Source organism: Acomys russatus, chromosome 7, assembly GCF_903995435.1.
Source record: "Acomys russatus chromosome 7, mAcoRus1.1, whole genome shotgun sequence".
Taxonomy (NCBI): Eukaryota; Metazoa; Chordata; class Mammalia; order Rodentia; family Muridae; genus Acomys; species Acomys russatus.
This window is the reverse complement of record NC_067143.1, coordinates 19,822,420-19,848,816: the sequence shown is the minus strand read 5'-3', so window position 1 is coordinate 19,848,816 and position 26,397 is coordinate 19,822,420. Positions and strand designations below refer to the sequence as shown.

The 26,397-nt window shown below is 49.9% G+C and overlaps 1 protein-coding gene across 3 annotated transcripts in view; it reads right to left on the bottom strand.

Annotated features, from left to right (window-relative positions):
- The window catches only part of Apba2 (amyloid beta precursor protein binding family A member 2), an 881,206-nt gene that overhangs the window by 156,046 nt on the left and 698,763 nt on the right, over positions 1-26,397 (bottom strand). The window lies entirely within an intron of this gene.

Here is a 26,397-nt window from a genome sequence, read left to right as displayed (position 1 = left end):
TGGTAATTAACTGCCCTGGCAAGAGAATTGCCTGCAGGAGAAGGCAGCCCATCCCCAGCCAGAGACTGCACTGCCACCCCGAGGGCTCTTCACAGGGAGACATTAGGCCTAAGACCTGGCCCAAAGTGCCATTGTTTCAGCCTAACGGGTATCCGCACTTACACCTCCTTCCGGGTTCCTCAGATGCATCCGGATAGACTGGCATCTACAGCTAACAAGAAATTTCTAAATCACAATGTCATGGCCCAATCATGATTTCTGTCTTGTTTGGTCTTCTGTGATCCCAGGGCAGGTGATGGCCACTTTGATGCTAAGATGCCTCCCGAGTTAGACAGAGTGTTGGCTTCAGCCCACGTGGCCAGTGTGGAAAACACTAATGTGTGTCTTGTAGAGCACTGTGAGCCAGCAACCCCACTGCTGGGTGTGGCATGTGTGGTATGGTGTGTGTGTGTGTGTGAGTGTGTGTGTGTGTATTGCATGTGCAGAAGCTAGAAGCAAAGGCATTCACAGCAGCCATCAGTTCATCCATGGGTGAGTGGGTAAACAAAATGTGATCCATACACAAACTGAGTATTATTCACCCTTGACCAGACCGGAAATTCTGGGCCTAGGGAGCTGGCTAGGGAGTGGGTAAAGTCTTTGTCATGTGAGCATGAGGACCTGAGTTCAGGTCTCTCAGACTCAGCAGCACACATCTGTAAGGTGGAATGTTGGGAGGTGGAAGCAGCTGGAACTAGGAGTCACTCTAAGGCTTGCTGAGCAGCCAGCTTCCCAAGTTGGTGACCTGCTCTCCAAAAACAAGGTGGGGAGTAACCTCAAAAGACACTCAACATCGGCCTCTGAATACACACATGCACGCATGGCAAAACATGATACACAGCCACATACACTGGTACCGTCCTGCCTCCAAACACAAATGCCCAGAATGCAGGGAGAGCTCTGCCCAGCCTTTTGCCATACCAGCCCTGGGCATAGCTCCTGGACATGTGAGCAAACCGCACCAATTCTTTTACAGCTGAAGATACCCAAACTGGTGGCAAAACCTGCCCCTGAGATCCCCCCTGCCCATCCTCAGCCCGGAGCTACTCTGGCTGTGGCTTACACCAGAGCTCAGCTCTTGTGTTCACGCACCTTCTGAGTTTGCAGAGGTGGCGGGCGCAGCTCTTGGCAGAGCTCGCAGCTCCTGTGTGGCCACTGAGCTCCTGGGGGGCTCACACCAAGAGAGCGACACAGACAGCCCTGTACAACACCATGGAGCTTTGCTCTCCAGACACCCACAGTGGGAACACGTCCAGAGCCCTCAGAGGCCATCAGCCCCCCCCCCACTTGCCCGAGCAGCAGCTGCACATGGAAAACGCTTTCTAATTCAAATCCCTCATATGCTCCTGAAGACGGAAACAGCTTCTTAAATATATATACATACATATATTTTTTGACTTCATTGTTATCTACAGTTCAATCAATGATGATAAAACCAGCTTTTCAGACCCTCTTAATTACCCAGAAGAATTCCCACAAAAGATGCATGTCCCTGAATAGAGCAGGTGGGCAGCTACAATCAAGTTTCTTTAATAGACCTAATGTTCCTCTCGGGGTAGTTGAAACGAGCCATGACGGCTCAGCCATTAGCGTTAATTAGAAAAGGCTCAGAGAGCTGCATGGTGGGAACCTGGGGCAGGACGCCGGTCCTGGCTCTTCAGCAAATCCACCTGTGAGATCTCAGTCTCACCCTTCGCACGCTCCAGGGAAGGTTTCTTCTCACCTACGGAATGGTGAGCACGCTGGAGGAAGCTGCCCTCACGGGTCACTGAAGACCCACAGGCACGTCACGGGTAAATGCATTAGGGAGCAACAGAACCCTGAAGCCATCACAGAATACAGAACATCACCACATCACTGCTAATGAAGCAAGGAACTTCAGTGGGGCTGAAAGGGAATCAGAGAGTCAGGGAAAGGCCAACAGCTCCAGATTCTGTGCAGCACAGGAGCAGGGCAAGCCTGCATCCTGGGGTGTGCATCTTAGGATCCAGATGATCTTGGGGAACTTACCCAGAAAAAAGGTGGTTTTGCAGGGCGTGTGTACTGGGCAGGCCACGGCATGCACTGGGATCAGAGGACAACCATGGTGACCTAGCATCTCACTCACTCCTTCTACCATGTGAGTCCTGAGGCTTGAGCTCGGGTTGTCAGGACTGGTGGCAAATACCTTTACCCACCGAGTCATCTCCCTGGCCCACGAACAAGTCATTATCCACTACACAATACAGCATGACAGCTATTTCCACAGCCTTCATGTTGTATTCAGTACTCTGTGTCACCTAGAGATGATATGATCAAAGTACTTTGTCTACACATATAAAGATGTCACAATGAAGAGCATTCTCTTTTCAATTAATATACATTATTTTTTTTTTGAGAGGATCTCACTATGTAGCCCTAGCTGGCCTAGAACTCACTATGTACACTAGGCTGTCCTTGAACTCACAGCGGTCCACCTGCATCTGCCTCCTGGGTCCTTGGATTAAACGTGCCACATCACCCCCACTCCTTATAAAATACTTTTTGGCAAATAAAATTAAAGCACGTGGGGAAATGTGTTTCCTACATATGCCAGCATTCTATATAGGAGGAACCTGAATATTTGGATTCTGGAGGCCCTCCTGAAACCAACCCCTGTGGCCATCAAAGGCAACTGAGTCATCAGATAGTCCCAAGGATGAACTACCCACTGGTGATGAGGTGGAGCAGGGACCCTCATCCCTGTGGAAGACACAAAATTCACCCATCAGTCCCCACAATGTGGGCCACTCTAAGAAGAAGAAGGGCCCTCTCCTGGGTGTCAATCCACAGCAGCCGGAAAACTGAGTCCCAAGAACTTCTGAAGATCCCAAAGCATCTTGAACCAGCTACATAGGTTGGGCTCTGATTTGCATACACGCGCCAAGGCAAAAGCGTCCACATCCATATACCCAAATAAATAAATAAGTAAGTAAATAAATAAATAAATGTAGAACAGGAAATGCCTCACCCATATGCAGAAGCTGCCCACATTCACAGCTTACCTCAGACTTCTCTCCAAGGCTCCAGTGAGTGTCCAACACACATACACCCAAATAAATAAATAAATAAATGTAGAACAAGAAATGCCTCGCCCATATGCAGAAGCTGCCCACATTCACAGCTTACCTCAGACTTCTCTCCAACACACATGGGGGCATTTGTGATGGGAAATTACATGACTTGACTGCAGGACTTGCATGAGCCTGAGAAGGTGTCAGAGTGCAGCGTTCCAGGAGGTCCTGGCTGCTGAGGGCAACCTGTCGTCATTTGCCCCAGCAGGGCAGTGAGAACAGACCTGCAGCTGAAGGAGGCCAACTTACAGCTTTGAGCCTCCCCCTGCCACCCCCACCCCCACCCCCGGCTTCCCTTCTGGAATGGAAGACGAGCATAGTTAATAAGTAAGTTGTGGAGTTAAAGGAGAAGACGCTCCCACTGGGTGGGGAGATGGCAAAGGCTGGAACAGGAGGGTCAGTACCAACAGGCTCGGCCTAGAGAAGTCTTGCAGAGAAGAGCAATTAAAGCCAGCACATGAAGGTGCTACGTTAATCAAGGAAGTTTTGGAAGGGCAAAGGTGTGAAGAAATAACATCAGAAAGAAATAAATTAAGGTTGAACCTCTGGCTTTTTCTCTAAGAAAAGAGGGTGCTAGAAAGATTTGTATACAGGTGTAAATGATCCTAAGTTATAAAGGGATATGCAGATGACCTTAGAACACAGCCTGGAGATGTGGGGTGGGGTAGAAATAGAAACCCTGCCCAGACATGACACAATCCAAAGGGAAATGACAGGGTCATACCCACAGTGACAACAAAGGTCAACAGGCATGGGATTCTGGAATAGGCTAGCTGTAGGACTTGAGAGAAAGACTGGAGTCAGGACTAACTCCCAGTGAGAATAGTGCAGGCATCTGAAGCAGGAGGCAGTGGGAGGGAGGGGACAGCATGGTACCTGCTGCGTTGGAATGTCCATTGGACTCACCAGTTTGGAGTCCTGGAAAGGAGTCAAGGGTAAGCTATGAAGGTGGGGTGCTTTCATATATGGATGACACATGTTTTTACACTCAGGTACTTATCTATTAGAGCATATGCATATGGGCATTTAGGCCACAGCACATGTATAGAGGTCAGAACCTACAAAGACAGGTCTCTCTTTCTACTATGTGGGCTCCGAGGATCAAACTAAGGTTGTTAATTTGTTAGCAGCAAGTGCCTCCACCCACTGAGCCATGGCATGGGCCCAATGGTGATTCACATTACAAGGCTGAGTGCAAGTGACAACCGTGTGTACATGGACTGAGGAGAAAGGAGGCACATGCATGGAGTCTAGTGACTCTTCAGGACTCTGAGTCTAGCTAAGAGACTGGGTCCTGTGAGATGAAGGAGAATTCCAGGCTTCCGGCAGCCTGGAACCATGGAAGGCTGAGCTCCTGGGTAAGAGGATGTGGGAATGAATGGTCCTAGGAGTGAACGGAAGGAGGATTCAAGGCTGGCCACTGGGCCTGAGAAACAGGTAACAAGGTGGCCTTGCTGAAAATGGCTCCCATGTCAAAGGCGCCCACAGAAGTGTTGCAAGAAACAGTATAAGTCTGTCTGGAGTGGGTGTGGGAGTGGGAGGGAGGGACGGGACAGCCAGGAGAGACAGACCTTCCAGAAGCCACAGCTAAACAAAGCTGAAAAAATGGGACAGGAGAAGGAGGAGGAAGTGGGAGCCAGGGACTTTTTCTCTCCAAGATGCAAGAGAAAAGCAGCTGTCGGAATGTGCTGTGTGGGGAACGAGCCAGGACAGCAAAGTGGGGTGCTCGGGGCAACACTGTGACGAGCAACATATGGTGCTCAGTACAGAGGGGGCAATTCTGCTGGGAGGTTTTAGGTTAAGGCCTAAGAGGAGAGAAAATGGAACTACGAAGGAAGAGGCATCTCAACCAAAGACAAGAGACTTTTTTATACCAAAAAAAATCACATCTCTGCCAAGGGAGGCCATGTGAGGGAACCACATCTGGTCCACTTGTGCATCCCTGTCATGACACAAACAGGACAGAGGGCACCGGCTGGTATTCTATACACAGAAATATGAGCCATTTAAAAAATGTATTGTTCTGTATGTGTGTATGCACGTGTGTGCCTATGTGAGTGTACACCATATGTGTACTGATGCCTCTGAGGACAAAGTAGGGTCCCCTGAAGGCTCCAGTTGTGAGTGCTGGGAACTGAAGGGAACTCAGTCCTCTGGGAGGGCAGCAAGTGCTCTCAACTGCTGCGCCATCTCCCCAGCCCCATGTGAGCCTGTTTTATCAGCAGCTTGGAGCTGGCACTGTCCACACCACTGCTTTCATGATTGCTGTCGCTGGCTGCACAGAGGACTCAAAGCCTTGTTCTTCTCAGGAGTGCTGAGACGGTACATAACTGCGGAAGTTCTCAGGACATGGAAACTCAAGCTGCGGGCACACCGTTCATAGCATTTTTATAGCATTGTGAAACAGGGTATATATACTCAGTGTCACAAAGCAACAGCTTGCCTGGGGTCAACAGCCGGTGTGACAGTACAGCAACCCATGCAGCGTGACCAACAGCCAGGTTGGTAAGACCACACTATGAGGGACTGACAGCACGACTGCAGGACAACCCCACCAGAGTGCTCAGCAGTCACCATGACAACACAACTCACCCAGTGATCAATAACTTCAGCTTAGTGGTTTTTATCAGCAACCCAGAGTCACACTTGTGCAGGGCTGAATTGCGTTTATAAATCTTACTTTTCAAATTCATGGGTAGGTGCCCAGGTATTTCCCCATTCGTCTGTTTTTTCACACCTGGATGATATTCCAGCTTTCCAGGGCCTCTGTTTGCTCGTGCACATGCTGGTATGTGTGGACACACGGAGCCCTCGTGGGTGGTCAAGGCTGTGAATGTTGAGTGGGGCCAGGCCTTCAAAGAGCCCATGGACCTACGTATGGTCCCATGAGTTTGAACACGCAAACGTGACCTAACTCTGAAGGGGAAAGTCCAAAAGTAGTGATATCTTCTTGGTAGCAACAAATACACTCAACATACAGACCACCTTTTGTTTGTTTGTTTTTTGTTTGTTTGTTTGTTTGTTTGTTTTGTGGCACTACAGATTGAACCAAGGGTCTTGTGAATACTAAACTACCAACCTATATCCATAGCCACCATTTCCACTTCTATTTTGAGGCAGAGTCTCAGTGAGTCAAACAGACCACCTCGTGAGCAGGATGTCTGCGCCTGTACCACTAGACCTCACCAGATTTTAATTTCTAAATATCATGCTCGAGTAAAGGAAGTAGGGTACCTTGGACAAATTGCTGATTCTAGGGATGGGGTGGGGAGGGCGAGGTAGGAACACAAGATAAGCCTAAAACATCTTGCATAAGTAAAAAATCAGCAAGGGACTAGAGAGATGGAGCAGTGGTTAAGAGCACTGGCTGTTCTTCCAGAGGACCCGGCTTCAGTCTCCAGCTCCCATGTGGTAGTTCACAACCATCGGTGACTCCAGTTCGAAGGGATTCATTACGCTCTCTGACTTCCTTGAGTGCTACATAGGTGTGCACACACACACACACACACCACATACACACACATACACACATACACCACACACACATACACACATACACACACGCCACATACACACACATACACACATACACCACACACACACACCACACACACATACACACACACCACAAACACAGATAGACACACACACATACACACCACATACACACACACACACACACATACACACACACCACACATACACCACACACACACACACACACACCACACACACAGACAGACACACACACATACACACCACATACACACACACACACACACACATACACACACACCACACATACACCACACACACACACACACACACCACACACACAGACAGACACACACACATACACACACACACACACACACACACACAGAGCAAAATACCCATAGACATAAAATAAATAATTCATTTATTTTAAACAAAAGTGCTCAAAACATGAGAAGGCAGTGGTTTGTCAAAGTGGTTCAGAAAGCATGCAGAATTTCTTGTACTTTTGAACAATTTCAGCAGCAGAATCAATACTGTGGTACAATGGCCCCTTGGCACCCACAGGGCTCCTCCAGGACCCTGTGTATACTACAGTCATGGGGCGCACAAGGCCTTCATGTAAGTGCACAGAATCTGTGAAAGTCATCCTGTGTGGTTTCAGTCACGCCAGCTGATTCACAATCCCTAATGCAATGTAGCTGTTGAGCAGGCCTTCTGCTGAGTGGCTGAGAAAACAGTGAATAGCAGGAGAAAACTCTGTGCATGTGCAGCACAGACGCAATTTCCCCAAGTGCTGTCAACCACAGGTGGGTAAAACCATAGACGTGGCCTCCACAGATACAGAGGGTCATGACGCAAAACGCAACAGTAAAACCATGCATTCATACTGATACGTGTGAATGTCTGGGTGAATTAATGACTAACATTCTCCCACACAGTAACCCCAAATCACTTATGCACATTTTCCCACTCAACCCCGTCCCTCACACAGCTTCCTTCTACAGAATCCTTAGAAAAGGAATGCACAGCTTTACATCACTAAGGATACCACGTGATAGCAGACTAACACTTCACTTCTGTGGGTTTCCTCCTCATAACTCACAATCCATCTAACCAGGAAAAAAAAAAAAAAAAACCATCAGGGAAATCCAAACTAAGGTGCAAGCTACAAAGTTCCAACCCCTTACTGCCCAGGTCATCAGAAACAAAACACATTCTAAAAAACTGCCACAGACCAATGTGGATTTCCTGGTTGTGGCAAATGAGATCCCCCAAGTCAGCAGATGCTGAAGGACCCAGGGGTGGGGGTGGGGCATCTCTGCATTATCTTATTGTCACTGTAAACTCTCCATGCATGTGAAAGTATTCTAAGATTAATACTTTATCAGCATGGAACATGCCTCTTGGGCTAGTGTCCAACTATAAGTGAGTAAATACCATGTGAGTCTTTCTGCTTCTGGGTTCACTCACTCAGTATGATCATTTCTAGTTCCATCCATTTGTCCACAAATTTCAGGATTTCCTTGTTTTTAGTAGCCGAGTAGTATTCCATAGTGTAAATGTACCACAGTTTCTTTATCCATTCTTTGACTGAGGGACATTTAGGCTGTTTCCATGTTCTGGCTATTATGAATAAGGCCGCTATGAACATGGTTGAGCGTATGTCCCTGTTGTGTGGTAGAGCATCATGAGAGTCTTCACTTACCAGGAGATTGGGATAGTTGTGAGGACATATTATTGGGACTCTAAGTGAGAGAAGTATGGAGAATGGGGAAACAGAAGGATCCAGAGGGTCGTAGAAACCTACAAGAAGAACATCATGATGGGCGGATCTGGGCCCAGGGGTCCTGCGCAAACTACTGCACCAACCAAGGACAATACTTGCAGTAAACATAGAACCCCTTCTCAGATCTAGCCAATGGACAAGACATTCTCCATAGCTGAGTGGAGAGTGAGGACTGACTTGGATGTGAACGGTGGTGCCCCATATTTGACCACTTCTCTGTGGTGGGGAGGCTTGGTAGCACTCAGAGAAAGAATAAGCAGGATACCAAGACAAGACTTCATAGCCTGTGACCATTTAGGGGGGGAGGAGGTCCCCCTCTGCCACAGACATAGGACAAGGGAATACGGTGAAAGCGGGAGGGAGGGAGGAATGGGAGGATACAAGGGATGGGGTAACAATTGAAATGTTATTAATTAATTTAATTAATTAATTAATTTAATTAATTAAAAAACTTTATCAACAGTGGTAACTGCCAAAGGACAGGAAGCCTCCCTCAGGGCAGCACCTCTCCTCTGTGGCCAACTGTTTCACCCACCTGCTCACAAGCCTGCAACCTCTGCAGATTTCCCGAGCCTCATGCCCCTGAGCCTGTTCTGCCCTGATTCACTGGCGCCTCGGGGTGGTCTGAGATTCCCTCCCCACCCCCACAAGCACTCCCTTGCCTGGCGCACATATAGATGCACACACAGGCATACACGTGTACATGAGCACACACAAAAACACATAGGCACACATAAATATACACATAGGCATGTACAAACATACAGGCCCACACACAGATACATAGGCACACACACAGGCACACACACACACAAGCACGCAAGCACACACAAATACACACAGGCATGTACAAACACACAGGCATACATATAGGTGCACACACACAGGCACACATGTATACATGAGCACACACACAAGCACAGAGGTACACACAAATACACAGCCATACACACAGACACACATACAAGCACACACATAGACACACATGCACACAGATAGGCACTCATGCACAGATGGCAACCAAATCATTTTATGGGGAGGGCAGCTCCTCTGACCCAAAAGAACAGGAGCCAATGGGCTGGCGCCTGTGAGGTAGGCTCCATCCTGGGCCACCAGCCACGCAGCTCAGCCACCCTCTCTGTTCCCTTCTCTGCCTCCTCTCTTCCTCACATGAACAGGTAACAGAAAGTAGAACCGAAGGCACCTCCATGTTGCCTCTCACCTCTGTGGTGTCCGCTCAAGGAAGGATATCCAAGCTGCAGGCTTGGGTCCCTCCTCTTGCCACCCTCACAACCTCCCTGATGCTCAGACCTCAACCTTCTGGGAAGCTAGTCCGTGTGACCTAGGGCCGGAAACCACAAGCTCCTTCCCACGGTACCAGTGCAGCCTCCACTTGCTTGGAATGCACTTGGCCGCCCACCGCATGGATGCTGATGGCCGAAGCTACTCCATAAGCACAGACTTCGTTCACACGTATCCCAGCCAACGTTAGCAAGCGAACCTGTGTGGTTGGGCCGTCAAATGGATAGAGAGCGAAGAAAGGGAGAGAGGCGTCAGACAGCAGCGGACTCACTTGCAGTTACATTTCCAGCACCTCCATGGTCCTTGAAAAACTGCTTTGCTTATTCATAAGCTGCCTGCCGAATCTCCGCTTCCCAAACCATCGATTTACGGGGAAACTTTAGAACAGGAACAGTCTGGCATACATGGGCCTGGCCTCCAATAGGAAGTCGATACTGTCCCAATGCACACTGCAACCTGGATTCTGTCTCCAGGTGCTCCCTGCAAGGCCAAAGCAGCACCTCTGGTTTTAAGGCTCATTGCTATGACAGCCCAGGAGACCGGGCAGTCTAACTTTCACTTTTGGGGGTGTTGGAGCCCCAAGCTATCAAGCCAACCATGCCTGCTCGGGCCACCTCAGAGGAGTGAGCATAAGAAGTGAACCAACCAGTAGGAGTGGGGCCTGAAGGCTGTGCCACATCCCTGCATGTGGGATGAGACGCCTGGAGGAACCTCTCTGGTATCTTGGCCCACCTGCCCCACAGCAGGACACAAGTGGGCGGATGACCCACCAGCTTGGGGGCTGGAATGCACATGCCACTCAACCACGGAGGACAGCACACCCAATGCTCAATCCCAGGTTAGGGTCACCCATCCTCCCCCTACCCCCACCCCCAGCCTCCATAGAGCTGCCAAGTCCACCAAGTATTTCGCAGTGTTTAGCATTTCAGAAGAGCATTTCAGAAGGTAAGCCTGACTCCCTTAAAGAGTGTGTGAGTGACATGGCCATGGCTGGAGGTAGGTAGAGGAGCAGCAGGCATTCGGGTCAGCAGTGTAAGACCTGAACCGTGGCACAGCTGTCAGTGGAAAGAGCCACTGGCTTGCCCTGATGCCGCACTGAGGTTTAGCCTGTGGCTGCTGGAACAAACCACCATAGATGATATCTATCAATTATATCACAGTTCTGTGGCTGAGAAAGCCAACGTGAGTCCTGGATATTGGGTATGGCTCCAATGCTCACATATCAAAGAGGCAAGACCAGTGCATCCTGGAGAACAGGAAAGGGCTGAACAGACTCAGCATAGCACAACTGTCCTCCGACATCTTCCTGCCACAAGTGCCAATGGAGGCCTACCTCACTCTCTGTAATGACATCTCTGTGCAACGAAACTCAGGCCTGAGTTTAAATGATGGAAGAAGTAAAGCAAGGCACATGCGGAGCATGCACCTGTGCCCACAGCAAAGCAAAGCACATGTGGAACATGGACCTACACCCACACAAAAGCAAGGCACATGTGGGACGTGGAACTACAGCCACACAAAAGCAAGGCACACATGGAACATGGAACTACACCCACACAAAAGCAAGGCACATGTGGGACGTGGAACTCCACCCACACAAAAGCAAGACACATGTGGAACGTGGAACTACACCCACACAAAAGCAAGGCACGTGTGGAATGTGGAACTACACCCACACAAAAGCAAGGCACGTGTGGACTGTGTATCCATACCCACACCAAAAGAAACATGCAGAAGGTGTACCTGAGCCCCTCACAAAAGCAAGCATGTGTGGGACATGTACCTATGCCTACACAGACTCTCATAACAGTGACTAGTCTATCTATTAACATCCATCCATCACACCAAACGTGGGCACAGCTAGCCGGACCCTCCTTAGCGGACACCCCTCAGCTGCGTGCGAAGCCCACTTCCTGTCCCCATCCGCTCAAACACTGTGACACAATCTCATCCTTCAAGAGCTTCACCATGCTCAGTCCTCATGGAGATGCACACACCAATAATCAACGAGGAAAGATGTTTCCCTGAGAATTTTAATTGCTAGAAAATATCCTGTCCCCCTTTCTGAAGATGGAGAACATCCCCCATCAAACACCCAAATCGTAAATGCTAACCACACAATCCCAACACCACCACCCGCAGTGCTCACCTCAGGGCCTGGGGAGACTACAGGACTCTGTGGTTTAAATGTGAGCAGTCATCCACGGCTTTCATTTTCATTTCAAATCGCTGTCAACTTGAAGCTTTTTTACCACTACCTTGGGCTTGTGTCATACTCCTCTTTGGTGTGGCCGTCCCACAGGGGCTGCGCTCCACCTGACTCTGCCAGGGATGTTCATAGCCAGCCACCAAACATGTTCTGCAATGTGTGACCAACTTCACAGCAATCTTGCCTCTGGGGGGGTGGGTTCCTGTCCCTCAGAGCTTGCACACTCACACATGGCTACTGCAGGGAGTGCTTGAGCCCCCCACTTCCTCCCCTGAGCACCCTGAACAAAGCATCCCCAGCCCATGTGGACCTGGAAGAAGCAGGACAGGCCTTCCATATCTAGCACACACACCCCTATGCATCTTCTGACACCCATCTTGGCAGCAGGTCATCCCTCTGTTAACACAGGCGTCAGTGACCACCACCAGCCCATCACCAACACGTAATGAAAATACAGAGCTACTGTCCTAGAGGGATGATGGGAATGATAGCTCACACAGTATGAGCCTCCTTCTGCCTAAACAAGTTTGTAAGATAAGCATTTCTGTTCCACCTATTTCACAGACTAGAGGGAGGCCAACTGAGGCTCAGACTGGCTGCCATCGCTGTGAGGAGTAGACAGGGCTGGTCCTCTATGGACCATCATCTACTCTCTGTTCTCCCAGGGCCCCTGAACCCACCATCCTAGAAAGCCTCCAGCCCCAGCTCTACCGGGGCCTTTGTGCTTCCCATACACTTGCCGGCAGATACAGACCACAGTCCCTTCACACACAAGGCCAAGGGCTCTGCAAGTCACCAGCCATCAACTCTCTGCATCCTTGCTCCATTCTGCAGGGCAGAGAGCATGGGGCAGTGTGAAAGCCTGTCAGTCAAACACCCAGTCCAGGCCTGGTGTCCTGTAATTGGCACTGTCACAGCTCCTGGAGGACGCTCTGCCCTCAGACACACAGAACCGGTGGACCAGAACTCTTGACCAGCGTCTAGCCAGGCCCAAAGGACTCTGGAACGGGTGTAGACCTGGTGCCACCTGCTGTGCAGAAGCGTCCCTGTCATCGAGCAGGTTGGCCCCTAAGTCCCACGGAGAGCTGCTTGGGCAGGTCATGGGCCAGTGGTCTCAGGACTGAGTGCCCTCGGCCTGTACCAGTGACGTCAGACTAGAACATGCGAATGTGCGAGAGGGTTGGGAGGGAACACCAAGTAGTAACACCGGAGAAATAGTCATAAAATGAGCACCGTCTGCCTTTCTATGCAGGGCCTCCTAATGCCCCAGTCTCCCCCAGGTCCCAGATACCAAAGAGTCCAACTCACTGCATTGAATGCTCTGTTTTCAGTTGGCTGGGGACTGTCAGTCAACGCTCTACAAACAAGCCAATGAGCATGCTAGGAAACCAAGCCACGCCTCCGGAAAGCGATGGAAAGATACACACACGCACACACACATACACACACACACACACCTCCTGTCTGTCTGGGTGGAACAGACAGGGATATTGCTCATCTAATTAATGGGACGCATTCTGCGGGAATTACACGTTCTCAGGGAGTATGAAGTAAAGTTGCACAAAATATGCTAAAGAGAAGGGAAAAAAAAAACCTCCTGTCTTCTTTTAGACAACTAGAGGTCCCTAATTCACTGGCTCCTATCCTGACTCCCTGTATTCTCAGTGGAGGTGAGCTGTCCCTCACAGGCAGGCCTAGCCTATCTGTCCTATGCTGAGAGAAGGGACATCCAACATACTCCAGCCACACCCCCAGGTTGGCCCTCAAGTTCTGGCCCTCTGGCTAGATTTACATAACAACCTATGACCTCAATCTTGTTTGAGGTTGGGTTAATTTCCATTGCCATAACAAAATATCTGGTGCTGGGAAGCTTAAAAGAGAGAGAGAGAGAGAGAGAGAGAGAGAGAGAGAGAGAGAGAGAGAGAGAGAGAGAGAGAGCTTTACTTGGCTCCCTGTTCTGGAGTCTGGGAAGACCAAGAGCATGGCGATGGCATCTGGTGGGGGCCGGCTTGCTATATTGTAACATAGCAGGGGGCACCGTGTGGGGAGATGGTGTGCAAGGTTGAGTCTCTCTTCTTCTTCATACAAATGCCACCATGGGCACCAGCCCTGATGACCTAATCTAATAACAGTAGTTATCTCTCCAAAGTCATCCACATATTACTTTGTGGATTATGTTCCCATTCAAGCTATAGCAACCTTCCTGGCCTGTGTTCTGAGTTGGCCCCCATGACACAGGCCTCTAATAGCCTCTGTCCATGCCCACTGGGGCTCACAAACAGGTCCTCCTCAACCTATCAGGCTGTCCTGTCCTGTGACCAATGGTCCTTCTGGCCCTAGAGCCCCACCCCAAGGACAAAAAGCCCTTCCTGCAGGCTCAGCTCTCCATCCACACCTGACTGACTAGTTCATGTCACCATCTGGCCAAGGCTGGGCATGACAGCAGGGAGAGACATGGCAGAGAGAGTTGGGGACAGATGAACCAGGTGACAGAAGCCCGGGGCCAGGCCACTTCCAGGCTCTTGACCTCCTTTAGAGATGCCTGTGCTCCAGGGACTGTGAACCACACACGAGAATTCAAAGAAATGTGTCACTGCAAAAATAAGTCTCTTTATATCCCAGATCACCCTTTAAGGGAAAAAGGAAAACGACCCCCCTTTTTTTGTAATAACAGTCATAAGGGGGATGTGTGTAACACTTTGCTCTACTCTAGTGGACCAACAATGGAACCCCACTTCCCAGACTCTGGTCAAGTAACAGAACAGGTGGCATGAGGGCTCTGGACCCTGGATTTAGGCTTCTTAGATGCCTGAGCACTCATGCCCAACACCTCAGGAAAGAGGAGAAACAGGAGGAGAGGTGTCAGGCACCAGGCTGGCTCTCGCCAGGGCAGAGCGTGTAGGGAGATGTTTCTGGAGGGGCTGGTGCAGCAGAACTGCAGCCACTTACATCTCCTCCCTAGGCACAGAATGGTCTCCATTCAGTTAGTGGGGCATGGCAGCTTCTAACCAAAATGACAGAAGTATTGTGTATAAGACCTGCAGGAGTTGCGTTCCTATGCTGAGTGGCAGTGGGACTGGTTCTTGACTCTGCTGTTGAGAATCTTGAATCAGTAACCCAGGCTCTGAGAGTGTCTCTGTGATGTGCTAACTCAGAGTCCCTCAGGGGAGCACTGAGAGGAACAGCTGAGTTAAGTGACAGTTCTATTTTTAGTCGTAAAGGACCACCGGTACTGACTTCCACAGTAGCTACACCAACTTTCCAGAAAGAATAAAACTGTCCCTAGAAATGGATACAACTAGAGACACTCATATTAATCAAAATAAGTCAGACTCCGAAAGACAAAGTATGTATGTTTTCATAGGGCAGAATTTGCTTGAAGAGTGTCTTGGTGCATCTGAAATATGTTTTCTGTTGCTACAACCAAATACCAGAGGCTTAGAACGTTTATGGAAAAAAAAAAAAAGGTTAATTTAGTTCATAGTTGAAATTAGTCTAAAACCAGTCCATTGATCCAGCCTTTGGAAAAAGCGTATGAGGGAGAAGAAAGGTACACATGTGAAGGAAGGAAACTAGGAAGTTGGGACCAGAGGCATTCTTTGTATAGCAATCAACTCTTGGGTGAACTGGCTGATGAGTGCAGGTGCCAGCTGAAGCCAGAAGAGGGCACTGGATGCCTTGGAGCTGGAGTTACATGTGGTCCTGAGTCACCTAAAGTGAGTGGTAGGAACTGAACCCACAGCTTCTGCAACATTCACTTAAGTAGTCACTCGTTTCTTCATTCCCTAATCTCTTCTGAGGGGCACACCCGAAGTAACCTCACCATTGACACTAGAACCCACCCCTTAGACATTTCCCGACTCCTAACTCTACCACACCAGGGCCCAAGCTTCCAGCCCCATTCCCCCCCCCCCCAGGAGGCTAAGCCACCCTGCCATTGTCACAGAACCCAGTGTGTGTCTGCAGCCGTGATGGGGGCTGCGTGAGAAGGAGCCGCGACACACAGACGCTCAACAAGGCACTTTTCACGTGTGCTCAGAGAACAGTAGCCTCTGAGCTCCACAGGGCCACCCCCTCCTGCCCGACCATAATGCAGGAGGCGGGGTGCTCCACATACCCCACATTCAGAAATCCTGAGTGGGGGGCTGTCTCCACACCCAGATACCAAAGGGACTCCAGCCAGCTCAAGCATGCCGAGCACAGCTCTGGCAGGTCTTCCCCTTTTGCTTCTTTCCCTCTGCCTTGCTAAAAACCATTATATGACATTCCTAAAGCTAGCCACCAAGGTCCGTTCCCTTACTTGGCCACTTCCTCCTCCTGAGGCCGGCTACCAAGATCCAGCTATCAAAGTATTGAAGGCTAGCAATGAAGCCCCGCCCCCTGCTTTGGCTCACCTAATTAACATGCCTCATCCTAACACTGGGTTTCCCTTTTTACCTTTATAAATTGCCATTTTCCTATGGGCCATGTCTCCTCTCTGTCCAGAGGCAGTCTTTTGTCCCACTCCAGGGCAAATACCCTTCTTCCTCTTTTTGTTCCCTCCTCCCTCTCCCTCTTCCTCTCCATCTGTCTTTGTCTGGGGCAAATAAATCTCTGTGCTGAGAACTTGGTCTTGGGGGGTCCTGAGCCGATACTTGTCCCCTCAGGTACTGCCCTAGGGATACAGCGGCTGGCTTTGGAGGAGCCTTAGGGGAAGCTGACCTATCTGCAGCAGCTGGATCCCTGGAGGCCACTGCAAGGGTAGACAAGTGTGAACACAGTCTCAGGGCGGGGCCGTCCCACCTGCACCATCATGCCCTGTGCCATGGACTGTCACCATAATCCCATGTCAGCTTTTTCCCCTGGGATTTACTTGGTGGCCCAGTGCCCCAACCCCTGCTGTTTGGAGACTTTGCTTTGTAACTTCAGTTACCCACAGTCAACTGCCATCCGGAAACATCAGATGGGAAATTCCCGAAGCGAACACTTCAGGGCTTGTGAATGAATTGTGGCAATGTGTGGTTACTCATTACCATTGGCCTCCTGCTGTGCCTAATACGTCCCTCACTCCAGCTATGTGAAGGCAACACAGTCAGTGGCTCCAGGCATCTGCAGACCATCTTGGGCACTAAGGATGAGCAAGAGATGCCTGCTAAGCTGGGAAAGGAGGCTGGATTCCAAGGCTGCCTCCCTGCAGCTATGTTGAGATGCAGGAGCTAGGCGGGGAAGGGCCAGCTGCTGCAGACCTGTCCCAGATGCCCCCTTTGCCAGGACAGAGGCTCTCCCACGAAGACTCCCCCTATGTGAGCACTCATGCGTTCATTCCAACATAACTTCCCAAAATACATACTGTGCACCAGGCTTCCAGAGATGCAAATAGGATTCCAAATCCATACAGCTAAGACTGGTGTTGTTATTTTAAATTGCTGTTAATTCAGATAGAAATGTAACTTTTGCATCTCTGAGCCAGATGCAGACCACACCCCCCAGGTAATGCACAGACACTGCTGAGCTGAGAGGACCCTCCAGGCCCACGGAGGAGAAACGGCTGCTGAGCTCAGGAAGTCCAGCAGTGAATCTAGACATGACACTATGTGCCATGTCCACACAGTGAGGCTGGCTACCCAGCCCCATGAGGAGGGAGAGAAGGCCATGCCAGAAAGGATGGTGATTACAGCCTTCAGTGGTAGCAATGTGAGGTCCCAGATAGAAGGAGCAGGAACACCAGGTCGCCCTATCAGCCCTTTCTGAGAGAAATGAGGATAGGTTATAGAACTCTGTAACCTCTACTTCTTAGGTCATCTTGAGGATTTAGGAATTAGACAACAGACAGCTCAGGCAGTCTCTCCTGGGAGGCCATGTGGTGGAGCACAGTGGTCAGTGTGGCCCAGTGTGGCCCAGGATGCTACTCTGGCCAGAAGAGTACCAGAGAGCAGATGTCCTAGGCTGCCTTTCCCAAGATCCTGACCTAGAGACCACGAGAAGGTCAGTGGCCCAGGAAGGAGATGAGGGCTTGCCTTTGCCTCCTGAGTCGGGCTTCTAGAGTTAACTGCCAAGTGCCAAGTCTCCAGTGTCTCATGGCCCACTCCTAAACCTCCGGAGTAGGGAGGTGGCATCCAGCCATACCCTGTTGGGCTAAAGAGCCTTTGCCTGGAGAGAAACCATCTGTGGACAAAGAGTTTTCCCTGGGGACATCTCAAAGGGCCAGCTGAGGGATCTGGGGTGGACAAAGTAAGCATAGACACTAGGCTAAATATGTTCTTGGCATGTTCGTCTCAGGGTATCTCCTCCAAAAGAAACCAGAACTAAACACCGGCTGGGTACTGAAAGGGCCAATACGGCCATCAGCAGCCAAAGTGTACATACCACAGGCTCATCTACCAGCAAGAAGGGATGATCAGGTGCAGGTCCAATGACAAAAAGGGAGACAGTTGAGGACGCGGGGGGGGGGGGGGGGGGGCTTTTGCGGCCCTCCACTGCCACTGCTTTCTAGGGCAGGGCATCACCAAGAAACAATTCTCTCAGCTAGAAGCAGGTGAGACTCTCATTGCATAGCAGAAAGCTCCGAAGCCCATCTGACTTCCCTGGTCAAGGAAGTGTGTGCCTGCAGGACATGTGCAGATGAACAGCAGTAGGGGTGGGGGCTAGGGGTGGGGGAGGAAGTACGGCTGGCAGGGGGCCGGGATGGGAACGCTCCTCACCACTCCTCGCTGCATCCATCCAGCGTAGTGGATGATAACTGCCAATACAATAGAAGGTGTAGGGCAGCATCAGACAGTGACAGCCCATGGCCCTGGGGAAGGACCAGCAGGAGCCACACAAGCTTCTCCGACAAAGCTCTCAACCTGGCATCCACAAAACCACAAAACTCCACATGGGCAAGCAGTTCACAGTGACTGCCTGGGCCCTGGTCAGAACCACAGAAGCCCCGCCTAGTCTCTGCCACCTCTGCAGGAGGGTGAGGCCGACACCCAATGGTTCTGCACCATGGGAGCTGCTGCAGCACTGGCTGGGCAACAGACAGGGGCATGGCCCACGTAGGTGTAAGGGGCCAGCTTCTGGTTCCCTGCCCTCGGGACGGCAGCTGTGCTCCTCCGCCATGGTGGGCGACAGAGCCACACTTCCATGATGAGATCTGGAGTTTAGGAAAATGTCCTTCCTCCTCCCTTTGACGGAATTAGGGAAAATAATTAAGAGAAGAGCAGATGGCAACCGCTTGAAAATCTGTTCATGAGCACCAAATCAACAAGATGTGGGAACGGGGGTGAGTTTGCTCTTCTGGATGAGTGGGGCATCCCACAGTGCCATCCCCGAAGCAAGGCAGTAGGGCTGTGGAAGGGTGGATGGAAGCTTTGTACAAAAAAAAGGAGAGCAAGAGTCCAAAATGCAGAAGCAAACATAGAAAAGCCGCCTTCTCCTGTGGCAACCAGGGCTACCGACACTAGGGGGGTGATTTCAGCACAAATTCAGGGATGTTTTCTAAGGACAGACAGAGAGAAGCTGGGTACCATAGTCCTGCATTTGAAATGGTGACCACGGGCTGATTCCTCCTCTTCCTCAAAACTTCCGAGACCCTCTCACCCACAGGCTTGCTGTAGTACCTTTTTTCTTACTACAACAAAATACCTGAGACTAAGTACTTTACAGAGAAAGGAGGTTTGTTTAGACCATAAGTTTAGAAGCTTAAAGCCCAAGACTGAGTGGCTCCACCTTTTCAGCCTCAGATAAGAGCACTATTGGCTGCATCAGAACAAGGTAAAGAAAAGGAAACCACTGCATGCAAATGAGGCCGAGGGCTTCAGATGGACTCACAACAACCTCCACCACAAGAAGTACATAGGGTACCATGAAAACCACGTCGGCTCCTTCTAAGGACATGCCCCAGTTATGTGCTAAACTCCCAGAAGGCCCCACCTCTTAAGTTCCACCCTCTCTCACTGAAGGGACTAGATCAGCTCAGGACATTCCAAGACTAAGCTCTCAACATAAAGGAGATTTATTTGTCCCAGAGGGACAAAAGTCAAGGAATAAGAGACAAAGATAAAGGATCAAAGGGACAAGGGAGTAGGAGGGAAAGGAACAAGAGAGAGGGGAAGGAGTATTTGTCCAGAGGAAGACAGAGGACTGCCTCTGGATACAGAGGAGACAGACATGGCCCGTAAGCAAATGGCAGCTTATAAAGGTAAAAGGGGAAACCCTGTGGTAGGATGAAGTGTTTAATTTTGATTGGGTATGTTAATTAGGTGAGCCAAAAGGGGCCTTTGATTGCTGGACTTCAAGACTTTGATGGTTGGACCTTGGTAGTTAGCCTCAGGAGGAAGAAGTGACCAAATAAGGGGACCGACCTTGGTGGCTAGCTTCAGGAATATGACCTCATGGTTTTTAGCAAGGCAGAAGGCAAGGGGGGAGAAGGCTAGGGCCTGCCAGAGCCATGTTTGTCATGCTGAGGCCAGCTAGAGTCCACTCCCTCACCAACATCATGCTGGGGACCAGTCATCCAGCACATGAACCCCAAAAGATAACCACAGCTAAACCAGTAAGCAGCCAGGTTCATTAAGGCCACCGATCGGACGAGAAACGCTCCAATTAGCAGACTGCACGTCCTGGCGCTGTCAGTCCGCACTCAGGGAACTGTCTTTGAGATCTTGTCAGACTCTCACATAAATGTCCAGATAATAATCAGCCCACAGTCCAAGTTCTGCGCCCTGGAACTCATGAAGGGATGAGTGACAGGCAGTGAATGGAAATGATCCTTCCAGTAAAAAACACAAATGGCCCAGAAAATGGCCAAGAAAATTAAAGAGGGCAGCCCCCCAACATGTAAAGAGGGGAACCATGAAATTTAATGAATTCCTGTCACTTAAGACAACGTGGATGCAACTACACATCATTCCGCTAACTGAAATAAGCCAGGTTACATTAAAAAAAAAAAGAAAGAAAGAAAGAAAGAAAGAAAGAAAAAAAGACAAGTATCGCCTGGCATCACTCACATGTAGAATTTTTAAGAAGCTGAGATCGTGGATGTTGAAAGTAGAATGATGGTCACTAAAAGTAGGTGCACTGATCAGAAACATGCCGTGACACAAAAGGGAAGGTGAGGCCGGTAATGTACTGTGTGTTTCAGAAGAGGGCCAGCCAGATGGATCAGCAGAGTAAGGAGCTTCCCACCAAGCCTGACAAACTCTTCTCTCTCTTTCTCTCTCTCTCTCTCTCTCTCTCTCTCTCTCTCTCTCTCTCTCTCTCTCTCTCTCACACACACACACACACACACACACACAGACACACACACACCAAAATTATATGTAAAAAAGCTACAAGAATACCATAAAAAGACGCAAATGTTTAAAGAGATAGATGTTTATCCTAATTTGAACATTACATTATGTACATCTTACCACAATATCCCCAGTCACCATAAATACCGACAAGTTTTTACATTTATGCATCATTTTAAAAACTAAATTTAAGGGGCTGGGATATGGATCAGTTAGTAAAGATCCTGAGTTCAGATCCCAGGACCCTAACAAACCCAGGTTGTGGCAATGCACACCTGTAATCCCAGCCTTCCTGGGAACCTGCCTGGCCAGTCAGGCTAACCAAATCAGCGAGTGAGTGGGTTCAGGGAGACACTCTGTCTCAAAAGACAAGGTGGAGGGCAGCTGAGGAGGACACCCAACGTCAACCTCTGGACTAAATGGGAGCACAGAACCATATTCACATGTATATGTAACACACAGGCGCGCGCGCGCACACACATACACACACCCACACACACACACCCCAAGTAAAAGTTTAAAAATATTATTAAGGTGGTTAATGGTAAATTTCTGTATTATGTGTATTTCCCCCAATGTAAAAACCTTACTAATAATAGCACATGTACCAGTGAGTCTTCTAAGATGAAAAGCAGGGAGGCCCAGCTTTCAGAGCTCCCAGGCACCAGGGAGTCGAGGACAGATTTGGTGTATGGGGTGCCCCACCTTAGGTGGTCTCACACATAAAGTGGGTGATGGAGCAAGCCAAAAGTGGCCATGTGGACTTCTGGTTTTTAGGAAGGGGCAGGCAACATCTTTCTGTGTCTTCTCTTGAAAAACTGGTCTCCCTTGACAGGGTACCAAAGCAGCAACAGCACAGGGTGACGAGTCCGCCACTTGCAGGGGGTGGTGGATGAACAGCACCCTCCTGCCAGTCACCTCCAAAACTACCAAAGGACAAGGTCCCAGCAGAGCAGGAGTGAGCGAGAGTCAGGAGGGCCTGCCACTGGGAGGCCAGCGATGCCCTGTGGGAGAAGAACAACTCTAAAGGAAGGGACACTAGGTGGGGGACAGCAGGGAATCTGCATGCTCAGGGCTGAGGTCCACAGCCCCACTGCCCCTCACCAGATCCAGGGTCAGCCATCATCTTTGTCCCTACCCTATCCTCAGAGCAGGAGGCTGTCCTCCTCTAAGATACCCCAAGCAATGCTGGTTCATCCCCCAGACCACCCCAATAAAGCAAATGCCAAAACAAAAGTGGGTTCACAGAGTGTTTCATTTCCCACTGCATGTGCAAAGTCTGTGCTTATACCACCCCGGGCCCAGTAAGTGTGCAATAAGATGTCTTAAAAAAAAAAAAAAAATACAACACGCACATCCCATTGGAAAACACTTATCAAAGTTCTAAGAGCTATCCAAGCTGCTAAAAAAGACCTATTCAGTCTGGGTAGACGAGGGACCGTGTGAGGGCAGGCTGAAGAGCAGCCAACAGCTGCTTACACCTTACGTCTGGGAGGTGTTTGTTGGAGTAGCATGGTTCTGACTGTCCTCGCTGGCACTAGGGAGTTAACTACAGAAGTGCATTGGTTAGAAAGTATAGCTCCAAGATGAGGAAGCTATGTATTAAAGTCTTCTTTGCCACAGTATCAAGGGAATAAATACTAGTGTAGGGTTGGAATCTGCCTCGACAGTAGAAAAGCAAGCTAGTGCAAAGAAGGTTTACTCCTATGCAACACACACACACACACACACACACACACACACACACACACACACACATCTTTGGGCATATTTGTGAGGGACTATCTACATTAGGCTAATTGAGGGAGAAAAGAGCCATCCAAACTATAGGTGGCACATTCCTTGCACTGGGGTCCTAGACAGCATAAAAAAAAAAGGAAAGCTTACTGATGTGTGCCGTTCACCTCGTTCTACTTCCTGACTGCAGACAGTGCAAGCGGGTGCCTCAAGCTTCTGTCACCATGGTGAACTGAACCCTCAAAGTATGAGCCAAAATAAGTTCCTTCTATGGGGCTATTTTATCACAGCCATGGGAACAAAACCCAGTGTGATTGATGACAATATAAAGTAAAGGGAGAGTTTGTCCTTTTAGACAGAGCTCGCGTCGCATCTCCTGTGATGCAATATTCAGATGTTTGATGTGGTTGCTGTTGTGTTTCGTTTGGGTGGGTTTGTTACTGATGGTTGCTGTTTGTCGCAAACAAAGAGCACAGTAGTGAAAGTACAGGTTATTAAAAATGAATCATGGAGTTATAATCATGATGTAAGTAGAGGGCTGGAGAGATGGCTCAGTGGTTAAAAACACTGGCTGCTCTTCCAAAGGACCCAGGTTCAATTCCCAGCACCCACGTGGCAGCTAACAACTGTCTGTAACTCCAATTCCAGGAAATCTGATACCCTCACAGAGATATGCATTCAGGCAAAACACCAATGCACATAAAAATAATAAACTGTTTTTTAAATGTAAATACAGTCTTAGATGGAGAGCAGGCTCAGGTAGAGACATGGTTTTACTACAAAAAGGAAAGAGTTCTCTGAGGGGTGGACCCTTGAGGCTGTACTAGGTGATTGATTTTTTTTTTTTTTTTTTGTTCGCTGGGATCTGCACCATCCCATCCCTGGGGAGATCCAGGATGGTCCACAGGACAGCCTTTCTTGGTTTTGGCCTTGGAGTTAACCTTCTGATTCAGAAATGTATGCATCTTACGCTACCTTCCTACATCCATGGAAGACAAACATATCAAGAGAAAAGTATGTGAAGGTGAGAGCCATGCTGTCACAAACCAAATGACAACAAAGATGACTGGCAGCCAGCAGACCTTTCCCGTAGAGCCCGCGAAGAGGCCACGCTACTGGCACCTTGGTCTTGGATTTCAGGCCTCCAAAATGGAGAGACTATATAAACTCCTGCTATTTAAATCACTCAGCCTGTGGCACTATGTCACGCTGAAAATAAGCTGAACTGGCCACTGTCACTCCCCAGTAGGAGGTGCCCTTGAAATGACACATCTTCACATATGACCATAGTTCCAGGTACCTCAGACCCAGCCCAAGGGCCCTGCATCATTCCTCTGGGACTTGCTGCAGAGTCTCCAAGCTGCCTTCTGCCGGCGGGGCCGACCCACAACAACAGTGCCTTGGCCTGGCTGCCTGAGTCACCCATGAATGGTCTGGGTGTGGAACAACTTAAAACCCTGTTGCTGCCACACAGGGCACAGAGCCCCTGTCCACTTCCTGTCAGCTCCTGCTTCCTGAAACCCTGAAATTGCTGATGGTTGCCCAGGGCCCATGGCCCCTGACCAGGAGGGAGGATCTCCAACAACACAGCATAAAGGATTAGAGAGAGGTACCCTGACAGCAGAGGAGGGAGCAGCAGTTCCCATGGGCAGGACTCGACTGGAAGACCTGCTTGCTGGTTCTCCTCTGTGTCTTTTGCCCTCTGCAAATGCAGGTGCCCCATCTGTTGATTCAACCAACTACAGATCAAAACTCTTTTTATTCCAGAAAGCCCTCGAAACACAAAATGTTTCCCACCTACCAAACCCTCCAGGCAGCAGTAGAGACCATATGAATGGTACGGGCAAAGCCTGGCCTTTTCTCTACCTGTGGTCTCCCTACATCATAATGTTGTCCTGTGCTGTGGTATTAGGCTTACAACGGCCTAGTCCATACTGAGCATGGGCAGTTGTGTTTCCTGACATCCCTAACAATAAAACAAGTATGCATATAGTATTTGCAGCATAGGAAATATCAGAAGGTCTCAAAGGAAGACATGAGCATGCCCTGCACAAGCACTGAGCACTTCGCAGAAGGGACTGACTGGAGCATCCTGGGATCCAGGAACCCAGAGAGGTCCTTGGAAGCAGTCCACGCTTCAGACCAGACGACGCTGCCAACCAGCACGGACGTGCTAGTGTTTTGTTAGAGAAAGGCGAGGCTGTCGCTTAGCTTGTTAATGAGGACTTGTCCTGGTTGCACATCAGGAGAAGCCAGAGCTGGGATAGGCATCCTACTCACCGGCAGTCTCCACACTCAGGAAAGCTCTCCCTGTCCCTGGTTGTGTCGATGGGGTCACCTCGCAGCGCTCCAGCAGTACTTCAATATCCGGAGAACTGCGACAGGAAGATCACAAACAGGGTGTCTGTCAGCGGGCAGGGAAGGCAATCCACTAATTCACAGATAAGGACGGAGTCAGAACCTGAATACATCCCACAGCAGACAACATCTGGAAACACGGGTACAGTGGGTCACGCGTTCCCTGACCTTCTCAGGGGAGCCCTTCACAGTCACACATAAAGGACAGCAGGGACTACTAACTGGACTATAGTCAGGAGCCATGCTGAGTATGTGGGGGGATAGACTTCTCAAACTCTTTTACGGGAAGATCCTGAACTTAGCCAAAACGTCCCTTCACAGCCCCACAGCCCCACAGCCCCCACAGCCCCACAGCCCTCCCCACACACCCCCACCCGCACATCAAGGCTCTGTTCCTAGCATGTTTTTCCCAAAGCAGCAAAACACCACACGAGCCCCAGAGCACTTTGCCATTCAAGTTACTTCTCTTAAAACAGTGTCTGCTATGTGTGGGAGGGATGCTTCTGCAAAATGCAATGACCAGGAACCCTGCAAAGAAACAGCAACCTTGCTCAAGTGCCTGTGCTCAGGGAGAACAACCAGGTGGGCAAGAGACACTGTCCTCCCTGAGTGGCTTGCTCTTTCCTCAGCTATGAGTTGCGAAGGAAGGCATCTTGGCTCCTACCTTAGCTCTGCTCCAGCGAGAGCCAGGGAAGCCTGCACAGGCGTCGGAGCCTCAGAGGATGCTGGGTCCCAGGCACTGAGCTGGGCACCACCTTCTGCGCACGCCCTTGGTTCCTCCCCTCATGTTCTGTCCTGTCAATGGAATTGCTGCCCAGGGAACCAATGCTTCTCTGAGCTGTAAGGCAGAGCACTGCTGGGTTCTCTCCTACGGCTTCCTCGGACATGTTTTCTGCCCCGTGTGTAGAGCAGGCTGCCCAGCAGAAGCCTCGCCAACTTCAGGGATCTGTTATGTTGTCTAAGGATTAATGGGGCGAGGGGAACATAGGCCAAGCCACACCTGTGCCTGACCTGCCCCAGTGAGTATGAGAAACCTGCTTTTGCCCAGAAACTCTGGGTGTAGATAAAAAGACAGCAAAGCATGACAGAATTCTGACTCTGAACCAGTGTGCAAGCCTGGGT